This window comes from Silurus meridionalis, chromosome 7 (assembly GCF_014805685.1).
Source record: "Silurus meridionalis isolate SWU-2019-XX chromosome 7, ASM1480568v1, whole genome shotgun sequence".
In the NCBI taxonomy this organism is placed as follows: domain Eukaryota; kingdom Metazoa; phylum Chordata; class Actinopteri; order Siluriformes; family Siluridae; genus Silurus; species Silurus meridionalis.
In genome coordinates, this window is record NC_060890.1 from 28,138,887 (window position 1) to 28,159,723 (window position 20,837).

The 20,837-nt window shown below is 41.9% G+C and overlaps 1 protein-coding gene across 3 annotated transcripts in view; it reads left to right on the top strand.

Annotated features, from left to right (window-relative positions):
• LOC124388393 (protein sidekick-2-like) overlaps window positions 1-20,837 on the top strand; it is a 263,177-nt gene that overhangs the window by 71,895 nt on the left and 170,445 nt on the right. The window contains exon 1 of one of the 3 annotated variants that reach the window (XM_046852960.1): window positions 19,461-19,650. The exons of the other annotated variants lie outside the window; for them this stretch is intronic. The gene's annotated coding sequence lies outside the window, so the exon portion shown is untranslated. Of the gene's footprint in view, window positions 1-19,460; window positions 19,651-20,837 lie in introns of those variants that run through there. 3 annotated transcript variants of the gene reach the window in all.

Genomic DNA, 20,837 nt, shown 5'->3' on the forward strand with positions numbered 1-20,837 from the left:
ATGAGGTAATGGTCTGTGATGTCATCACTCTGAGGTAAAATATCTATATCAGTGACGTCTGCTCCGTGTGATATTATTAAGTCTAGTGTGTGGTTAAAGCGATGAGTTGGTCTGGTGACGTTTTGTTTAACCCCAAAAGAGTTTAATAAGTCAGCAAATGATAATCCTAGAGCATCGTTTACATCATCTACATGAATATTAAAGTCTCCTACAAGCAGCACTTTATCAAAATTGATCAAGAGATCTGATAGAAAACAAGCAAACTCTTGAAGAAAATCAGCGTAGGGTCCTGGGGGTCTGTACACGGTGACCAGAGCGAGTTTACTATGTATGTCCGAAAGTACAACTTTAAGAACGAGCACTTCAAATGATTTAAAGCTGAATCCTAACATCTGACTAACATTAAGAGAAGCAGTATAAATGGTTCCTACACCCCCCCCACGACCAGTCTGACGGGGCTCATGCTTATAAACATATCCTGACGGTGTCGACTCGTTTAGACCCATATAATCACCTGGTTTAATCCAGGTCTCAGTGAGACAGAGTGCATCGAGATTATTCTCTGTGATCATCTCATTTATAATCAGTGCTTTGGGTGCAAGTGATCTGATGTTTAAAAGACCAAACTTTAAAACTTTTTGGTGTTTGTTTATCTGGCATTTTCAGTTTTAACTTCAATGAGATTGTTTCTGGATCTTGTGTATTTACTTCTTGGTTTTGCTACGAGGATAGATACGGTTTCTATAAACTGGGCTGTGTGTGAACTTGTAACTATTTGGTCTGTTGTATGCGTGTTCTCATTGTCGAAGATTTCTGATGTCTTACCAGTCAGATGGTGTGAAGTATCCTAGAGATGTTATCTGATAGCACTGCTGCTCCAACTCTGCTGGGGTGCAGGCCATCAGGGCGGAAGAACCTAGGACGCTCCCAGAAACAGTTCCAGTTATTAACAAAGAGAAGTTTATGTTCTCGACACCATGACTGTAACCATTCATTTAGAGCTAAAAGTCTACTAAACTTCTCAGCCCCTCGCTGGTAAGTGGGAAGAGGTCCTGACACTATGATCCTCGTTGTGGGTGATGTGCTGCGTACCGTCTCCACCAGGATCCTGAAATCCCTCTTTAATAGCTCCGTTTGTCTCAGCCTGGTGTCGTTCGTTCCGGCATGAAGAACAACCGCTCCAAGTTCTCCTTCAGGACCGCGGGTACCTGCGCAGCGACATCAAGAACACGAGCACCAGGAAAACAGCGAGTGTGCACCTTACCTTTAGCTCCGTAGCGCGGACATGCCGGACGATGGAATCTCCGAGAATCACAGTGTCGCGTTCCGTCTCGCGGAGAGGCGGCGGTTCTCGATCGAGATCTCGAAGGCCTGTAGTGGTGGCGGGGAGGCGTCCTCGACCGGGCTTTGCTTGTCTCTTCCGCTGCTGCCGCATCCAGGGTCCATGTTGCACCTTTGCGGAGTTGTAGGTGCGCTGGGTCTGGGCAGAGAAACACGCGGAGTTGAGGTGCTGGGAGCGTTAGGTTCAACCCGGAATTTACCTGGGACGAGTGCGTCCACCGGGATGTTTCCAGCGCCGCTTTCCGCTCTCGCAGCCGGGCATGCTTTTCATGCAGCTCGCGAATCTGTTTCTCCAAAACCTCCATCTCCAACGCCACCGTTTGCAAATCGAACGAGTCCTCACCTGTGCTCAAAGTCAGACACACAGCCGGCATAGTGCTCATAATCACGAACAGATTTTGGATACACAAATAAGATAAAGTGAGAGAAGATATAGTGGTAGTCGAGTTTAACTGACTACAGTCACAAGTCAGGAAGACAAACAATTTAGGATTATTAAAAGAGAAAAACACAAACAAACGAATATAAACACGAATACAAACACGGAACTCGCGGCAAACAAGTCAAACACAGGAAGCTACGTCACCGGAAGTCCAAACGGAAGTTGCAAAATAACTAACACTGTACACACACTGTATAACACTAACACTGTACACACACTGTTACACACAGTATAACACTGAGTAACACTGTACACACACTGTATAACACTGTACACACACTGTATAACACTGAGTAACACTGTAGACACACTGTACACACACTGTATAACACTGTACACACTGTGTAACACTGAGTAACACTGTAGACACACTGTACACACAATGTATAACACTAACACTGTATATACACTGTACAAACACTGTTATACACACTGTATAACACTGTGCACATACTGTATAACACTAACACTATACACACACTAACACTGTACACACACTGTATAACACTGAGTAACTAAATAAAGGAAATTTAGCAAGTCATGAACCAATACAGGAACTATAAAGCTAAGAGGCCACAGGGTAATGAATGATGGTGATACACTGCAGTTCAGTGTGACTCAAATATACATGACGTACCCTAAAATACTCAAAATATCAATCATCTCAGGTGTGTCTTTGACTTGCAAGTTTAGGGCAGGGCAAGTCCAAAGCTTTGGTGCATCTGCAGGGTCTATTTTTTTGGCCAGATTTTACTCTCAGGATGGACCCAAATGCAGGACGCAAGCAGAGTTAAAAAAAAAAAAAATAATACAGTCAGCAGAACAGAGGCAGAATTAAAATCATAGATGATCCAAAACTCAGGGACGGCAGCACAGGGATCCGAGACAGGGATTGGGAACAGGAGCCAGAGCAGACAGGTTAGCAAGAATAATTTCAGGGACTTGCAAAGCCGGGGAGATAATCTGGCAGAGAGTAAGAGTTTTGAAGTCCTTAAATATCGGGTGGCTAAACCGGAAGTGGTTGCCAAGAGCCCGGAAAACCGTGACAAAAATATAGTAAGTTGCTCTGGATAAAAGCATCTGCCATGTGCCATAAAGGTAAATATAAATAAAAAGCTTCAGATTCGTATTAATGAACTGCATTACTGAAAGGAGATTGGCATTATTTTACCTGCTGATGGTGTGGAATGTGAACAATCTCGGAGTTGTGGAGTTTTTTGGGATTTTATTTAGATCTTACTCATGGAGATGAATCACAAGGAGAAAAGAGAGCATCAGGAATGAGTATGAATTAAAGTTTTCTTCAAATTTTCTTCAAATTATAATATTCTGCAAATTGTGGAATTGAATACCACTCAAATTCACTCAAGTTTCCAAGTGTAGTCTGGAGCCACAGTAGATGGCTGGAGGATCCCAGAAGAGTGGGCTAAGAACCTTCTCAGTGTCTGATTGACAATGAAGTGTATCATTCAGATAGAGAATGTGAATGAAAGAAAACGCTTTTTTCATAAACACTTTCCTTCTGGATAGTATGGGTGTCTCCAAATATTTTTACTAGGCTTGATGAATATTCATGAAATCCATGGCTCTGGTGTCTACTAATGTATTGTGCGTCAAATGATTAGTTACCTCTGAGATGTCACTGGTAAAATGATCTCCACTTTGTAGACCTGTTGACCACCACACATTATTTCCATTCCCTCACAGGGGTGTGTGTTTGGTTAAAGTTCTGAGGTTGATGACGTGGAGTTCTGCAGTAGATGCACCACTTCTTATGTCATTCTGTGGCTCCACTTGATGTAAGGGGAGAGAGAGTGATATCTCAGTGGTTTAGATGTTGGACTTCTCATCTCAAGGTCCTGATTACAAATCCCAGCATCACTAAGCTGCTACTGTTGGGCCCTGGAGTAAGGCCCCTAACTCTGAACAGCTTTATTGTATAATTGTTATAATTAATATAATTTTTAATAAGATTCTGCTGAGAAAAGGATTTGTAGCGATTGAGATACTTAAGATCGATCAATTAATCTTTATTGCATTGTACAGGTACACAGCAATAAAATGCAGTTTGGCATCAACCAGAAGTGCAAATAGTGAAGATAAATATGTAGCATATTTACAGTGAATAAATATATAATGTCTGTAACAGTGCAGATACATGTGGACATTGTATAGAATTACAGATAGATGTTCTAAGGCTGTGGCATTGAAGAGGAAATGTGCAGAAGTGGAAGGTTATAATATTATAGAATTTAAGAAATGTGCAAGCTGAATAAACATGGATGTGGTGAGGGAGGAGATGCAGGTAGTTGTGTTGAAAGAGGCAGATGTAGTGGACGGGGGGGCTGTGAGAAGGGACCTGCATTCTTGAAGTTTATAGCCACTGACTGGGAACTGAGGCTAAAAGATCCTACTGTTGTACAGGGAGTCAAATGTGGTAGACCAGAATGATTTGTCATGCCAAAGCTTCTACATTTGTTCTTCCATGAATCATTGGCTGGAGAATTTAAACTATTCATATTTTTGCCATTATATGCTTGTTCTGAACCCAGGTGGCCACGCCCAGTTTACTGTCCTGAGTTCTGATCACTACACTACTGTACTGGATAACACACACCTGAAGTTAGACAGACAGGAAATGCAGTCAGGGGACAGAGTCGCCCTCCAGTGGCCCTCACAGAAATTAACTAACACTTTTTATTTAATTTTTTATTTTTGAGCAGAATGAAGTAAAGATGTTGAGTCAGGAGTCAAATTCGTCCAACACATGTCCAAACACAAACTCTGATCAGAATCCCTGCATGGAGAAATAAATCCTGCACCCATGGGCCAGAGTAACAGAAATTATTCATCCAGCACTCAACTGATTCATCTGGTCTCTGTACAGTTCAATAAGCAGTTGGAGTGCATTGAGGGATTCTTCAGATTGCTTTGGATATTTCCAGTATTTTTCTCTTTAACAGGAATATTATTTGTTGTTAGTTTGATTGATCATAATTATGCTGTTAGACTTCAATCTACACACCCACCTGTTCTGAAACACTCAGAGTAGTGCACTATGTAGGAACAGGGAACAATGTGCCCTCCTCCAGAGAGAGAAACAGAAAAACACAGGGTGAAAAGAGAGAAAGACAGACACTCCATCCTTTCTTTCTGGTAATAATAATTCTGCTGCACTCCTACAGAGCAAACTAACTCCGCCCTCTGAGAGCATAATTATCAGTATTTAAAGAAAGAAAAAAGAAATGCAGAGAATAAAAAGAGAGATCAAGGGAGGTGAGAGAGAAGAAAAGAACTTCCACACCAGGTGGGATGAAAGATGAGGGCTGCATCTGCTGTCCTACAGAGAGAGAGAGAAAGAGAGAGAAAAAAAATTGGGATGTGTGTAATTAATCTGTGTTTAGAGGTAGAACAGGTGCTGTATGAATTAAACAGATGGACAGATACTAAAGAGAGTGAGAGAGAGAAGACTGTGTGTGTGTGTGTGTGTGTGTAAGAGAGAGAGAAAAGACTGTGTGTCTGTGTGTGTGTGTGTGTGTGTGTGTGTGTGTGTGTGTAAGAGAGAGAAGACTGTGTGTGTAAGAGAGAGAGAAGATGTGTGTGTGTGTGTAAGAGAGAGAAGACTGTGTGTGTGTGTGTGTGTGTGTGTGTGTGTGTGTGTGTAGAGAGAGAGAAGATTGTGTGTGTGTGTGTGTGTGTGTGTGTGAGAGAGAGAAGATTGTGTGTGTGTGTGTGTGTGTGTGTGTAAGAGAGAGAGACGACTGTGTGTGTGTGTGTGTGTGTAAGAGAGAGAGAAGGCTGTGTCTGTGTGTGTGTGTGTGTGTAAGAGAGAGAAGACTGTGTGTGTGTGTGTGTGTGTAAGAGAGAAAAGACTGTGTGTGTGTGTGTGTGTGTGTGTGTGTGTGTGTATGTGTGTGTGTGAGAGAGAAGACTGTGTGTGTGTGTGTGAGAGAGAGAAAGGACTGTGTGTGTGTGTGTGTGTGTGTGTGTGTGTGTGTGTGTGTGTGTGTGTGAGAGTGAAGACTGTGTGTGTGTAAGAGAGAGAAAAGACTGTGTGTGAGAGAGAGAGAAAACTGTGTGTGTGTGTGTGTGTGTGTGTGAGAGAGAGAGAAAAGACTATGTGTGTGAGAGAGAAGACTGTGTGTGTGTGTGTGTGTGTGTAGAGAGAAGACTGTGTGTGTGTGTGTGTGTGTGTGTGTGTGTGTGTGTAAGAGAGAGAAAGACTGTGTGTGTGTGTGTGTGTGTGTGTGTGTGTGTGTGTGTGTGTTTGAGAGAGAGAAGACTGTGTGTGCGTGTGTGTGAGAGAGAGAAAGGACTGTGTGTGTTTGTGTGTGTGTGTGAGAGTGAAGACTGTGTGTGTGTAGAGAGAGAGAAAGACTGTGTGTGAGAGAGAAAACTGTGTGTGTGTGTGTGTGTGTGTGTGTGAGAGAGAGAGAAAAGACTATGTGTGTGAGAGAGAAGACTGTGTGTGTGTGTGTGTGTGTGTAGAGAGAAGACTGTGTGTGTGTGTGTGTGTGTGTGTGTGTGTGTGTGTAAGAGAGAGAAAGACTGTGTGTGTGTGTGTGTGTGTGTGTGTGTGTGTGTGTGTGTGTTTGAGAGAGAGAAGACTGTGTGTGCGTGTGTGTGAGAGAGAGAAAGGACTGTGTGTGTTTGTGTGTGTGTGTGAGAGTGAAGACTGTGTGTGTGTAGAGAGAGAGAAAGACTGTGTGTGAGAGAGAAAACTGTGTGTGTGTGTGTGTGTGTGTGTGTGAGAGAGAGAGAAAAGACTATGTGTGTGTGAGAGAGAGAGAGACTGTGTGTGTGTGTGTGTGTAAGAGAGAGAGAAGACTGTGTGTAAGAGAGAGAAAAGACTGTGTGTGTGTGTGTGTGTGTGAGAGAAAGGACTGTGTGTGTGTGTGTGTAGAGAGAGACAGATGGCAGTTTCTGCTCTGGTGAACTGTCACTGTGGAGTTTAAATGTTTGGTATTCGTCTGTCTTTATTACGGTAATTTATCTGAGCTTTAGGTGTTGCCCCGGAATCGCCCGCTGATAGAATCAATTTAATTCATGGTCATTTGTATTGAGCTTTTAATAATAAACATTGTCTCAGAGCAGCTTTACACAGATAATGTGGTGATAAGTGTAAGTTTGTTCCTGATGCACAAGTCGGTGGAGACTGTGGTGAAGGAAAAACTTCCTGAGATGCAGAAGGAAGAAACCTTGAGAGGAACCAGACCCAAGAGGGAACCTCATCCTCATCTGGGTGCCACCAAATGTCCATTTATTACAGATAAACGATGTTGAGGAGCAGTGATGGAGATCAGAGCAAACTGTAGTCCTGAGTCAGTGTAGCAGACTGTTGATATTAACTACAATCCAAATCTAAATCCATCCTCAAAGCTCCCGTTCTTACTCCGGAATTTCATGGAACCACCCAAGGTGTTGATGAGAAACATCCCCAGCTGCACAGAGAGAGAGAGAGAGAGAGAGAGAGAGAAGAGGGTGACAGGAAGAGAATGATATGGATTATTATGTGTCTTTATTGTTGTATGAAAGTTAATGTCACTGTGCAGTTTGGACTCTGGTAAGATTCACTCTGGCAGCAGAACTAAAAGGGAGAAGCAGAAGGAAACACAGACATGAGGATCTCTGGGATAAGAGACGACCCACCACACCACCATCAACAAACCTAAATGAACGTGTGAGAGTGAGGAGACGACAGCATCCAAATATCCCAGTTCACCAAACACTCCATATCCATGATCCCTCCAGATCTGCTCCTTTACCTCACAAACACCTACTGACTAAAGACTCCACTAAATAAATATGTGTTCAGCCTCGACTTGAACACTGAGACTGTGTCTGAGTCCCGAACACTGATTGGAAGGTTGTTCCATAACTGTGGGGTTTATAAGAGAAACATCTGCCCCCTGGTGGAGTCTTCATTATTTGAGGTACCAACAAATAGCCTGCACCTTTTGATCTAAGTAGGCGTGGAGGATCATACTGGTACAGAAGTTCACTCAGATACTGCAGCGTGAGAGCGTTAAGTGCTTTATACGTCAGTAGTAGTATTTTATAATCAGTGTGAGATGTAATTGGGAGCAGTGTAGATGATTAAAACAGGGGTGATGTGGTCGTATTTTCTAGATCTAGTGAGGACTCTTGCTGCTGCATTCTGAACTAACTGAAGCTTATTTCTGCACTTACTCCAACACCCAGACAGTAAAGCGTTACAGTAGTCTAATCTAGATGTTACAAAAGCATTAACTAGTTTTTCTGCATCCTGTAACATATTTCTAATTTTAGCAACATTTCTAAGGTGAAAGAAGGAGATCCTGGTGATATTATTCACGTGAGACTCAAAGGAAAGACTCGGGTCAATAATCACACCAAGGTCTTTGACTGCTGTACACACTGAGACAGAAACACCATCCAGAGATGCTACAGAATCAGAAAGTTTACTTCTAGCTGCATGTGGTCCTAGTAAAAGTTCTTCTGTCTTATCTGAGTTAAGCAGAAGAAAGTTATCAAGCATCCACTGTCTAATGTCCTTTACACACTCCTCAACATTGTTAAGCTGATCTCTCTCATCTGGCTTTGCTGAAATATACAGCTGTGTGTCATCAGCATAGCAATGGAAGCGAATCCCATGTTTATGTATAATTTCACCCAGAGGCAGCAGATAGAAAGAGAAAAGATAAAACATTTGTGAGCTACATTAGCACAGAGAATTAATAAATAAATAAATAAATAAATAAATCCATGCTAATGCTAATTCTCACAGTTTTGCTATTTTTTTCCCATAATCCTTCTCCAGGCTAATCTCAGACATTCAAATGAGCATTCTGTTAATCCGGATTCATTACAATGCTAATGCTATGCTAACAATGCTAACCCTGACCCAGATTGGACTCTGCTTTTATAACCACCTTCTACAACACTGCTGCTGATGCTAACTCGAAACTATCTATGTCTTTATTAGCATCTGTGACAGTAAAAATGCTAACACTGACTCAGCGAGAATCTGTATAAATGCGGTCGTGTGGGAGAACTTGGGCTGATTGAACACAAGACGTGTTTTGGATCATTTGCAGTGGAGAGTTGCAGTAGTCCAGTCTAGAAATGACAAGAGACTGAACAAGCACCTGGGCAGCCTGTTTGGACAGAAATGGTTGAATCCTTTGTATGCTGTAGAGAAGAAATTGACAGGAATTAACGAATGTGGGAATTTATTGTGGGAAGAAGGACAGTTCATTGTCCATAGTTACCCCAAGGTTACGATTAGTGGCTGAAGAGGAGAGCAAAGAGTCATGAAGAGATATTTGGAGATCTTGACCTGGAGATAAAATCACCTGGGATGACCAGCAGTTCTGTTATGTATATGCTTGACAGATATGTCTGTCAAGCATGCCGAGATCTGAACGGAAGCTGTGGTATCTGCTGGAGGGAAAGAAAAGATTAGTTGAGTGTCATCTGCATAGCAGTGGTAAGAAAAGCCATGTGAGGATATGACTTCACCAATGGAGTGGGTATAGAGTGAGAAAAAGAGGGGACCATGTACCGAGCCTTGTGGTGAGTCTGCACAAGGCAGATGTGGATCCCCTTCATGTTACCTGGTATGAGCGACCTTCCAGGTAGGAAGCAAACCATTCTTATGCTGTTCCATGGATACCGAGGCTCTTGAGGGTTGACAGGAGAGTCGTGTGGTTGACTGTGTCAAATGCTACTGAAAGGTCCAGGAAGATAAATACAGATGACAGCTTGGCTGCTCGAGCAATTCTCTCTGCACTTCCTCTCTGCAGATCTGTTATCTTGTTTATTGCTGCGCAAAACTTCTGATAGCCAGGGTGCAGTTACACCCCTTCATTGAGACAGCATTCCCTATTCACAGTGTCAAGTCAAGTTTATTTCTATAGTGCTTTTCACAACAGACACTGTCTCAAAGCAGCTTTACAGAAATCAACAGTCAAGGTGAATGGTGTGTATTTATCCCTGCTGATCAGCCATGGCGACTGTGGCAAGGAAAAACTCCCTTAGATGTTATGAGGAAGAAACCTTGAGAGGAACCAGACTCAAAAGGGGAACCCATCCTCATTTGGGTGACATCAAGAGTTTGATCATTAATCTTTTAACAACACAGAACACTGGAGAGTGAGAACTAACATGAGCACTGGAGTGTGTGATTATAAGTAATGTTCTTTCTACAGTCTTTTACAGTCTTTATGGTTATAAAACTAGGAGCTACTGAGCTCAACATTTGTGATAATCACAGATCCAGCATCAGCTTCTCCATGCCAGAGCCTTTAAACACTCCAGGAGGTCCAATGTCAAAACCACACATGTAGTGGGATCCAATTGGCACTGGTACGTCTCTAGATGGTACGGGATGTTTGCGAGTTCGGCATCTACTTCTTCAAAGGTCCATTAACTTCATGAGGTGGGATGTCAAGTCAAGTCAAGTCAAGTTTATTTGTATAGCGCTTTTCACAACAGACATTGTCTCAAAGCAGCTTTACACAAATCAACAGTGATGGTGAATGGTGTGCATTTGTCCCTGATGAGCAAGCCGTGGCGACTGTGGCAAGGAAAAACTCCCTTAGATGTTATGAGGAAGAAACCTTGAGAGGAACCAGACTCAAAAGGGGAACCCATCCTCATCTGGGTGACATCAAGAGTTTGATCATAAATCTTTCAACAATACAGAACACTGGAGAGTGAGAACTAACATGATTACTGGAGTATAAGATTATAAGTAATGTTCTTTCTGCAGTCTTATACAGTCTATATGGTTAGTAGCTCCGAGTTTTATAAGCTCAGCATTTGTGATCACCACAGATCCAGCATCAGCTTCTCCATGCCAGAGCCTTTAAACACTCCAGGAGGTCCAATGTCAAAACTCCACACATGTAGCGGGATCCAAATGGCACTGGTACGTCTCTAGATGGTTCAGGATGTTTGTGAGTTCGGCTCCTACTTCTTTAAAGGTCCGTAATCATCACGAGGTGGGAGGTGACTGGAGCTGGAGCAACCTCAGGATGCCTCGGGATGGGGAGAGAAAGAGAAGCAGTGGAGAGGAATTAGCGTAGCTGCTGTTCATGATATTAACAGCACAAGTTGATAATGTGCATGTGATCAGATGTTCTGGAGTACAAGGTTATGATATGTGATGTGTGTTATGTGTAGGCTTTGCTAAAAAGATACGTTTTTAATCTACACTTAAATTGGGTGAGTGTGTCTGAGCCCCGAACACCGTCAGGAAGACTATTCCAGAGTTTAGGAGCTAAATGTGATAAATGCTTGTTTATTAATGAAGCAGGACATCCACCTAGTAACGCATTACAGTAGTCTATTCTGGAGGTCATAAACGCATGGACGAGCTTCTCTGCATCGGATATAGACAACATATTTCTTAGCTTAGAAATATTTCTAAGGTGAAAGAAGGCTGTTTTTGTAACCTGATTGATGTGATTTTTGAAAGACAAGTCGCTGTCTAAAATAACACCCAGGTCTTTTACCGTTGAACTAGTGGTTACAGAACATCCGTCTAAGTGCAGGTTGAGATGCTGGAGCGTCTGTATACTAGTTTTTGGGCCGATGAGCAAAATCTCAGTCTTATCAGAATTTAAAAGTAGAAAGTTATGGGTCATCCAATCTCTTACTTCCTTAACACACTCAGTTATCCGGGTTAATTGAGCTGTATCGCCTGGTTTAGATGAGATATATAGCTGAGTATCATCAGCATAACAATGGAAGCTAATTCCATGCCTTCTAATAATATTTCCTAACGGAAGCATGTATATTGTGAAGAGCAGGGGTCCTAGAACTGAACCTTGCGGCACGCCATAATTTACTTGCATTAGCCTGGATAGCTCTCCATTTAAATCTACGAAATGGTAACGATCAGACAGGTAGGATTTAAACCAGCTTAATGCCTGTCCCTGAATGCCGATGTAATTTTGTAAGCGATCTAGGAGGAGATCATGGTCTATAGTGTCGAATGCAGCACTAAGATCTAGTAAAACCAACAGCGAAATGAAGCCTTGGTCTGAAGCTAAAAACAGGTCATTAGTTATTTTAACTAGAGCAGTTTCTGTGCTATGATGGGGCCTGAAACCTGACTGAAATTCTTCAAAGATATTGTTCTCTTGCAAGTGGGAACATAACTGTGCAGCGACAATCTTTTCTAAAATCTTAGACATAAATGGGAGATTTGAAATTGGTCTGTAATTTGATAACGTGTTTGGATCCAGATTAGGTTTTTTAATGAGGGGCTTAATAACTGCTAACTTGAGGGATTTAGGGACGTGACCTAAAGATAGTGAGGAGTTAATAATATTCAGAAGAGGTTCACCAGTTGTATATAACACTTCCTTCAGTAATTTAGTAGGAATTGGATCTAACTGACATGTTGTCGATTTAGCTTTGGCAATAACATTATACAGCTCTTCCTGTCCTATACATGTAAAATAGTGGAGTTGTGGAGTTGAAGGTAACACTGTCTCAGGAGATGCTGTCAGAGGTTGAACTGCCACAATTGTTTTTCTAATGTTATCTATTTTTTCAGTGAAGAAATTCATAAAGTCCTCACTACTAAACTGTGATGGAACACAATTTTCAGAGCCCTGATTTGTAGTTAGTTTAGCTACAGTACTGAAAAGGAACCTGGGATTGTTTTTGTTGTTTTCTATAAGTTTGCTCAGGTGTTCAGCTCTAGCAGCTTTTAGCGCCCGTCTGTAGCTGAGCATACTGTCTTTATACGTGATTCTAAATACCTCCAATTTAGTTTTCCTCCATTTTCTCTCCAGATTACGTGCTGTTCTCTTGAGGGCATGTGTATGACTATTATACCAAGGTGCAGGTGCTTGTTCTCTAACCTTTTTTAACCGGATGGGGCAACGGTGTCTAATGTGCTAGTGAGGATAAGGTCTATGTTCTTAGTTATCTCATCAAGATTATTAGTAGTTATGGGTTTAGTGAGAAATTGAGATAAATCAGGCAGGTTATTTATGAATCTGTCTTTAGTGGTTGGAACAATAGTCCTACCAAGTCGATAACGTGGTGCAACACGGCTAATCTGCTCTACCGGTAGTGTGTACAGTATGAGGTAATGGTCTGTGATGTCATCACTCTGAGGTAAAATATCTATATCAGTGACGTCTGCTCCGTGGGATATTATTAAGTCTAGTGTGTGGTTAAAACGGTGAGTTGGTCTGGTGACGTTTTGTTTAACCCCAAAAGAGTTTAATAAGTCAACAAATGATAATCCTAGAGCATCGTTTACATCATCTACATGAATATTAAAATCTCCTACAAGCAGCACTTTATCAAAATCGATCAAGAGGTCTGAAAGAAAACAAGCTAACTCTTGAAGAAAATCAGCGTAGGGCCCTGGGGGTCTGTACACGGTGACCAGAGCGAGTTTACTATGTATGTCTGAAAGTACAACTTTAAGAACGAGCACTTCAAATGATTTAAAGCTGAATCCTAACATCTGACTAACATTAAGAGAAGCAGTATAAATGGTTCCTACACCCCCCCCACGACCAGTCTGACGGGGCTCATGCTTATAAACATATCCTGACGGTGTCGACTCGTTTAGACCCATATAATCACCTGGTTTAATCCAGGTCTCAGTGAGACAGAGTGCATCGAGATTATTCTCTGTGATCATCTCATTTATAATCAGTGCTTTGGGTGCAAGTGATCTAATGTTTAAAAGACCAAACTTTAAAACTTTTTGGTGTTTGTTTATCTGGCATTTTTCAGTTTTAACTTCAATGTGATTGTTTCTGGATCTTGTGTATTTACTGCTTGGTTTTGCTACACGAGGAATAGATACAGTTTCTATAAACTGGGCTGTGTGTGAACTTGTAACTATTTGGTTTGTTGTATAAATGTTCTCATTGTCGAAGATTTCCTGATGTCTTACTAGTCAGATGGTGTGAAGTATCCTGGAGATGTTATCTGATAGCACTGCTGCTCCAACTCTGCTGGGGTGCAGGCCATCAGGGCGGAAGAACCTAGGACGCTCCCAGAAACAGTTCCAGTTATTAACAAGTCAAGTCAAGTCAAGTTTATTTGTATAGCGCTTTTCACAACAGACATTGTCTCAAAGCAGCTTTACACAAATCAACAGTGATGGTGAATGGTGTGCATTTGTCCCTGATGAGCAAGCCGTGGCGACTGTGGCAAGGAAAAACTCCCTTAGATGTTATGAGGAAGAAACCTTGAGAGGAACCAGACTCAAAAGGGGAACCCATCCTCATCTGGGTGACATCAAGAGTTTGATCATAAATCTTTCAACAATACAGAACACTGGAGAGTGAGAACTAACATGATTACTGGAGTATAAGATTATAAGTAATGTTCTTTCTGCAGTCTTAAACAGTCTATATGGTTAGTAGCTCCGAGTTTTATAAGCTCAGCATTTGTGATCACCACAGATCCAGCATCAGCTTCTCCATGCCAGAGCCTTTAAACACTCCAGGAGGTCCAATGTCAAAACTCCACACATGTAGTGGGATCCAAATGGCACTGGTACGTCTCTAGATGGTTCAGGATGTTTGTGAGTTCGGCAGCTACTTCTTTAAAGGTCCGTAATCATCACGAGGTGGGAGGTGACTGGAGCTGGAGCAACCTCAGGATGCCTCGGGATGGGGAGAGAAAGAGAAGCAGTGGAGAGGAATTAGCGTAGCTGCTGTTCATGATATTAACAGCACAAGTTGATAATGTGCATGTGATCAGATGTTCTGGAGCACAAGGTTATGATGTGATGTGTGTTATGTGTAGGCTTTGCTAAAAGATACGTTTTAATCTACACTTAAATTGGGTGAGTGTGTCTGAGCCCCGAACACCGTCAGGAAGACTATTCCAGAGTTTAGGAGCTAAATGTGAAAATGCTCTACCACCTTTAGTGGACTTTGCTATTCTAGGAACTACTAGAAGCCCAGAGTTTTGAGATCTCAGGAGCGTGGCGGATTGTAGCGTGTTAAAAGACTGGATAGATACACGGAGCCAAACCATTTAGTGCTTTATAAGTGAGAAGTAATAGTTTGTAGTCTATTCGAAACTTAACAGGAAGCCAATGTAGGGACGATAAGATCGGGGTTATGTGATCATATTTTTTTGACCTTGTAAGAACTCTGGCTGCTGCATTCTGGACTAACTGAAGCTTGTTTATTAATGAAGCAGGACATCCACCTAGTAACGCATTACAGTAGTCTATTCTGGAGGTCATAAACGCATGGACGAGCTTCTCTGCATCGGATATAGACAACATATTTCTTAGCTTAGAAATATTTCTAAGGTGAAAGAAGGCTGTTTTGTAACCTGATTGATGTGATTTTTGAAAGACAAGTCGCTGTCTAAAATAACACCCAGGTCTTTTACCGTTGAACTAGTGGTTACAGAACATCCGTCTAAATGCAGGTTGAGATGCTGGAGCATCTGTATACCAGTTTTTGGGCCGATGAGCAAAATCTCAGTCTTATCAGAATTTAAAAGTAGAAAGTTATGGGTCATCCAATCTCTTAGTTCCTTAACACACTCAGTCATCCGGGTTAATTGAGCTGTATCGCCTGGTTTAGATGAAATATATAGCTGAGTATCATCAGCATAACAATGGAAGCTAATTCCATGCCTTCTAATAATATTTCCTAACGGAAGCATGTATATTGTGAAGAGCAGGGGTCCTAGAACTGAACCTTGCACGCCATAATTTACTTGCATTAGCCTGGATAGCTCTCCATTCAAATCTACGAAATGGTAACGATCGGACAGGTAGGATTTAAACCAGCTTAATGCCTGTCCCTGAATGCCGATGTAATTTTGTAAGCGATCTAGGAGGAGATCATGGTCTATAGTGTCGAATGCAGCACTAAGATCTAGTAAAACCAACAGCGAAATGAAGCCTTGGTCTGAAGCTAAAAACAGGTCATTAGTTATTTTAACTAGAGCAGTTTCTGTGCTATGATGGAGCCTGAAACCTGACTGAAATTCTTCAAAGATATTGTTCTCTTGCAGGTAGGAACATAACTGTGCAGCGACAATCTTTTCTAAAATCTTAGACATAAATGGGAGATTTGAAATTGGTCTGTAATTTGATAACGTGTTTGGATCCAGATTAGGTTTTTAATGAGGGGCTTAATAACTGCTAACTTGAGGGATTTAGGACGTGACCTAAAGATAGTGAGGAGTTAATAATATTTAGAAGAGGCTCACCAGTTGTATATAACACTTCCTTCAGTAATTTAGTAGGAATTGGATCTAACTGACATGTTGTCGATTTAGCTTTGGCAATAACATTATACAGCTCTTCCTGTCCTATACATGTAAAACAGTGGAGTTGTGGAGTTGAAGGTAACACTGTCTCAGGAGATGCTGTAAGAGGTTGAACTGCCACAATTGTTTTTCTAATGTTATCTATTTTTTCAGTGAAGAAAATCATAAAGTCCTCACTACTAAACTGTGATGGAACACAATTTTCAGAGCCCTGATTTGTAGTTAGTTTAGCTACTGTACTGAAAAGGAACCTGGGATTGTTTTGTTGTTTTCTATAAGTTTGCTCAGGTGTTCAGCTCTAGCAGCTTTTAGCGCCTGCCTGTAGCTGAGCATACTGTCTTTATACGCGATTCTAAATACCTCCAATTTAGTTTTCCTCCATTTTCTCCAGATTACGTGCTGTTCTCTTGAGGGCATGTGTATGACTATTATACCAAGATGCAGGTGCTTGGTCTCTAACCTTTTTTAACCGGATAGGGGCAACGGTGTCTAATGTGCTAGTGAGGATAAGGTCTATGTTCTTAGTTATCTCATCAAGATTATTAGTAGTTATGGGTTTAGTGAGAAATTGAGATAAATCAGGCAGGTTATTTATGAATCTGTCCTTAGTGGTTGGAACAATAGTCCTACCAGGTCGATAACGTGGTGCAACACGGCTAATCTGCTCTACCGGTAGTGTGTACAGTATGAGGTAATGGTCTGTGATGTCATCACTCTGAGGTAAAATATCTATATCAGTGACGTCTGCTCCGTGGGATATTATTAAGTCTAGTGTGTGGTTAAAGCGATGAGTTGGTCTGGTGACGTTTTGTTTAACCCCAAAAGAGTTTAATAAGTCAACAAATGATAATCCTAGAGCATCGTTTACATCATCTACATGAATATTAAAATCTCCTACAAGCAGCACTTTATCAAAATTGATCAAGAGGTCTGATAGAAAACAAGCAAACTCTTGAAGAAAATCAGCGTAGGGTCCTGGGGGTCTGTACACGGTGACCAGAGCGAGTTTACTATGTATGTCCGAAAGTACAACTTTAAGAACGAGCACTTCAAATGATTTAAAGCTGAATCCTAACATCTGACTAACATTAAGAGAAGCAGTATAAATGGTTCCTACACCCCCCCCACGACCAGTCTGACGGGCTCATGCTTATAAACATATCCTGACGGTGTCGACTCGTTTAGACCCATATAATCACCTGGTTTAATCCAGGTCTCAGTGAGACAGAGTGCATCGAGATTATTATCCGTGATCATCTCATTTATAATCAGTGCTTTGGGTGCAAGTGATCTAATGTTTAAAAGACCAAACTTTAAAACTTTTGGTGTTTGTTTATCTGGCATTTTCAGTTTTAACTTCAATGAGATTGTTTCTGGATCTTGTGTATTTACTTCTTGGTTTTGCTACACGAGGGATAGATACGGTTTCTATAAACTGGGCTGTGTGTGAACTTGTAACTATTTGGTCTGTTGTATGCGTGTTCTCATTGTCGAAGATTTCCTGATGTCTTACCAGTCAGATGGTGTGAAGTATCCTAGAGATGTTATCTGATAGCACTGCTGCTCCAACTCTGCTGGGGTGCAGGCCATCAGGGCGGAAGAACCTAGGACGCTCCCAGAAACAGTTCCAGTTATTAACAAAGAGAAGTTTATGTTCTCGACACCATGACTGTAACCATTCATTTAGAGCTAAAAGTCTACTAAACTTCTCAGCCCCTCGCTGGTAAGTGGGAAGAGGTCCTGACACTATGATCCTCATTGTGGGTGATGTGCTGCGTACCGTCTCCACCAGGATCCTGAAATCCTCTTTAATACCTCCGTTTGTCTCAGCCTGGTGTCGTTCGTTCCGGCATGAAGAACAACCGCTCCAAGTTCTCCTTCAGGACCGCGGGTACCTGCGCAGCGACATCAAGAACACGAGCACCAGGAAAACAGCGAGTGTGCACCTTACCTTTAGCTCGTAGCGCGGACATGCCGGACGATGGAATCTCCGAGAATCACAGTGTCGCGTTCCGCCTCGCGGAGAGGGGCGAAGCGGTTCTCGGTCGAGATCTCAAGGCCTGTAGTGGTGGCGGGGAGACGCCCTCGACCGGGCTTTGCTTGTCTCTTCCGCTGCTGCCGCATCCAGGGTCCATGTTGCACCTTTGCCGGAGTTGTAGGTGCGCTGGGTCTGGGCAGAGAAACACGCGGAGTTGAGGTGCTGGGAGCGTTAGGTTCAACCCGGAATTTACCTGGGACGAGTGCGTCCGCCCGGGATGTTTCCAGCGCCGCTTTCCACTCTCGCAGCCGGGCATGCTTTTCATGCAGCTCGCGAATCTGTTTCTCCAAAACCTCCATCTCCAACGCCACCGTTTGCAAATCGAACGAGTCCTCACCTGTGCTCAAAGTCAGACACACAGCCGGCATAGTGCTCATAATCACGAACAGATTTCGGATACACAAATAAGATAAAGTGAGAGAAGATATAGTGGTAGTCGAGCTTAACTGACTACAGTCACAAGTCAGGAAGACAAACAATTTAGGATTATTAAAAGAGAAAAAAACAAACAAACGAATATAAACACGAATACAAACACGGAACTCGCGGCAAACAAGTCAAACACAGGAAGCTACGTCACCCAATGTGACTGGATGTGACTGGAGCTGGAGCAACCTGAGGGTGCCTCGGGATGGGGAGAGAAATAGAAGCAGTGGAGTGGAATTAGCGTAGCTGCTGTTCATGATATTAACAGCACAAGTTGATAATGTGATGTGATCAGATGTTCTGGAGCACAAGGTTATGATGTGATGTGTGTTAGGTGTAGGCTTTGCTAAAAACATAAATTTTTAATCTGCACTTAAACTGGGAGAGTGTGTCTGAGCCCCGAACACTGTCAGGAAGATTATTCCAGAGTTTAAGAGCTAAATGTGAGAATGTTCTTCCACCTTTAGTGGACTTTGCTATTCTAGGAACTACTAGAAGTCCAGAGTTTTGAGATCTCAGGGAGCGTGACGGATTGTAGCGTGTTAAAAGACTGGAGAGATACATGGAGATAAACCATTTAGTGTTAAGTAAGAAGCAGTAGTTTGTAGTGGATTTGTAACTTAACAGTAAGCCAGTGTAGGGACGATAAGATCGGGGTTATATGATCATATTTTCTTGATCATGTAAGAACTCTTGCTGCCGCATTCTGAACTAACTGAAGCTTGTTTATTAAAGATGCAGGACATTCACCTAGTAATGCATTACAATAGTCCAGTCTGGAGGTTATGAACGCATGGACAAGCTTCTCTGCATCAGATATAGACAACATGTTTCTTAGCTTAGAAATAATTCTGAGGTGAAAGAAGGCTGTTTTTGTGACTTGGTTGATATGATTTTTGAAAGACAAGTTGGAGTCTAAAATAACTCCCATTTCTTTTACCGTGTTCGCAGGAAAACTCTTCCTTCATATCCACACTGCAAAACACTGTTCAGGAACCGTGCTGTTGACTCATCCTCCAGATTTCACAGATTCCAATCTGATCAAGCGTCTGTGAGATCGTCTGAACAATCATATCTGATCCAGTGATGGTCCTCCTCACAAGATTTTAAACGTCTGTTGCGATCCTATAGACATTAACAGGTGGTGTTAATATTGCTGATTGGTGTATGTTCAAGATTTCAAAGTTTTTCCCATGGACAGCTTTCTGGTCCTGGTGGTTTATGCATTTTAATATCAAATGCTGTTTTCACAGGAAAAACCTTCTTTTTTTAGTCGTTTAGTTCATTTTGTTCCTTTAATCCTTTAATCTCCTTCTTTATAGAGTATATGGGAGTCACGTGATGAAAGAATGAACGACTTGGACCAGAGGACTCATGAGATTAACTATTTACTTCTGTTTCCTGTATATAACCTGCATCTCACACTCGTGCGCGTCCAGTAGAAAATTACAAATCACTCTTTGAGACGACTCGTTCTTCTGAGTCACAATAAAGTCTCATTCAAAATGAGCAAATTGTTCATGAACAACCCGTCACAAGTCGACATTTAGTCTAAAAACTCATACCTGGGCAACAGCACACACCTGACAGTCAAGTTTACACTTATGGAATTTGGTAGATGTCCTTATCCAGAGTGATTCCAGTTTTCTCATCAAATAACTAAGCAGTTTAGGTTTAGGGGCCTTGCTCAGGGGCCCTTAATCAATCAAAGTCCTAAACTCTCAGCTGCCCAGTTTTTTAAATGAAAAAGTTGTTGCTCTGTTCCGATGTCCAAATATTTCTGACCACAGTTTAACTTTATGAGATAATGGATTAGAACCTCAACCATAGAACTTGGCCTTGCTTTTCCAATATTTCAGACTGTGTGTGTGTGTGTGTGTGTGTGTGTAAGTGTGAAAGAGAGGGAAATACAGCTTAATCAGCACCTAATGTCCTGCTACATTCTGATTGGTCAGCATTGTGACGTCAAGATTCTGCTCAGCAGTATACACACACACACACACACACACACACACACACACAGTCATATCCCTATAGAGCACATGAGAAGGTCACAGTCGCATAATAAATGGCTCAGCTCTGTGTGTGTGTGTGTGTGTGTGTGTGTGTGTGTGTGTGTGTGTGTGTGTGTGTGTGTGATATTACTTGAAGGTCATCAGTTGCTCCTTAAATGTAACCTTTCCCACAATGCAATCAGGGTCCCCAACATAATAACACACACTGAACAAAATTATAAACGCAACACTTGTTTTTGCTCTCATTTTTTTTTTTTTTGCTAAACTGAAAGGTCTAAGACTTTTTCTATCTCCACAGCTGGTTTATTTCTCT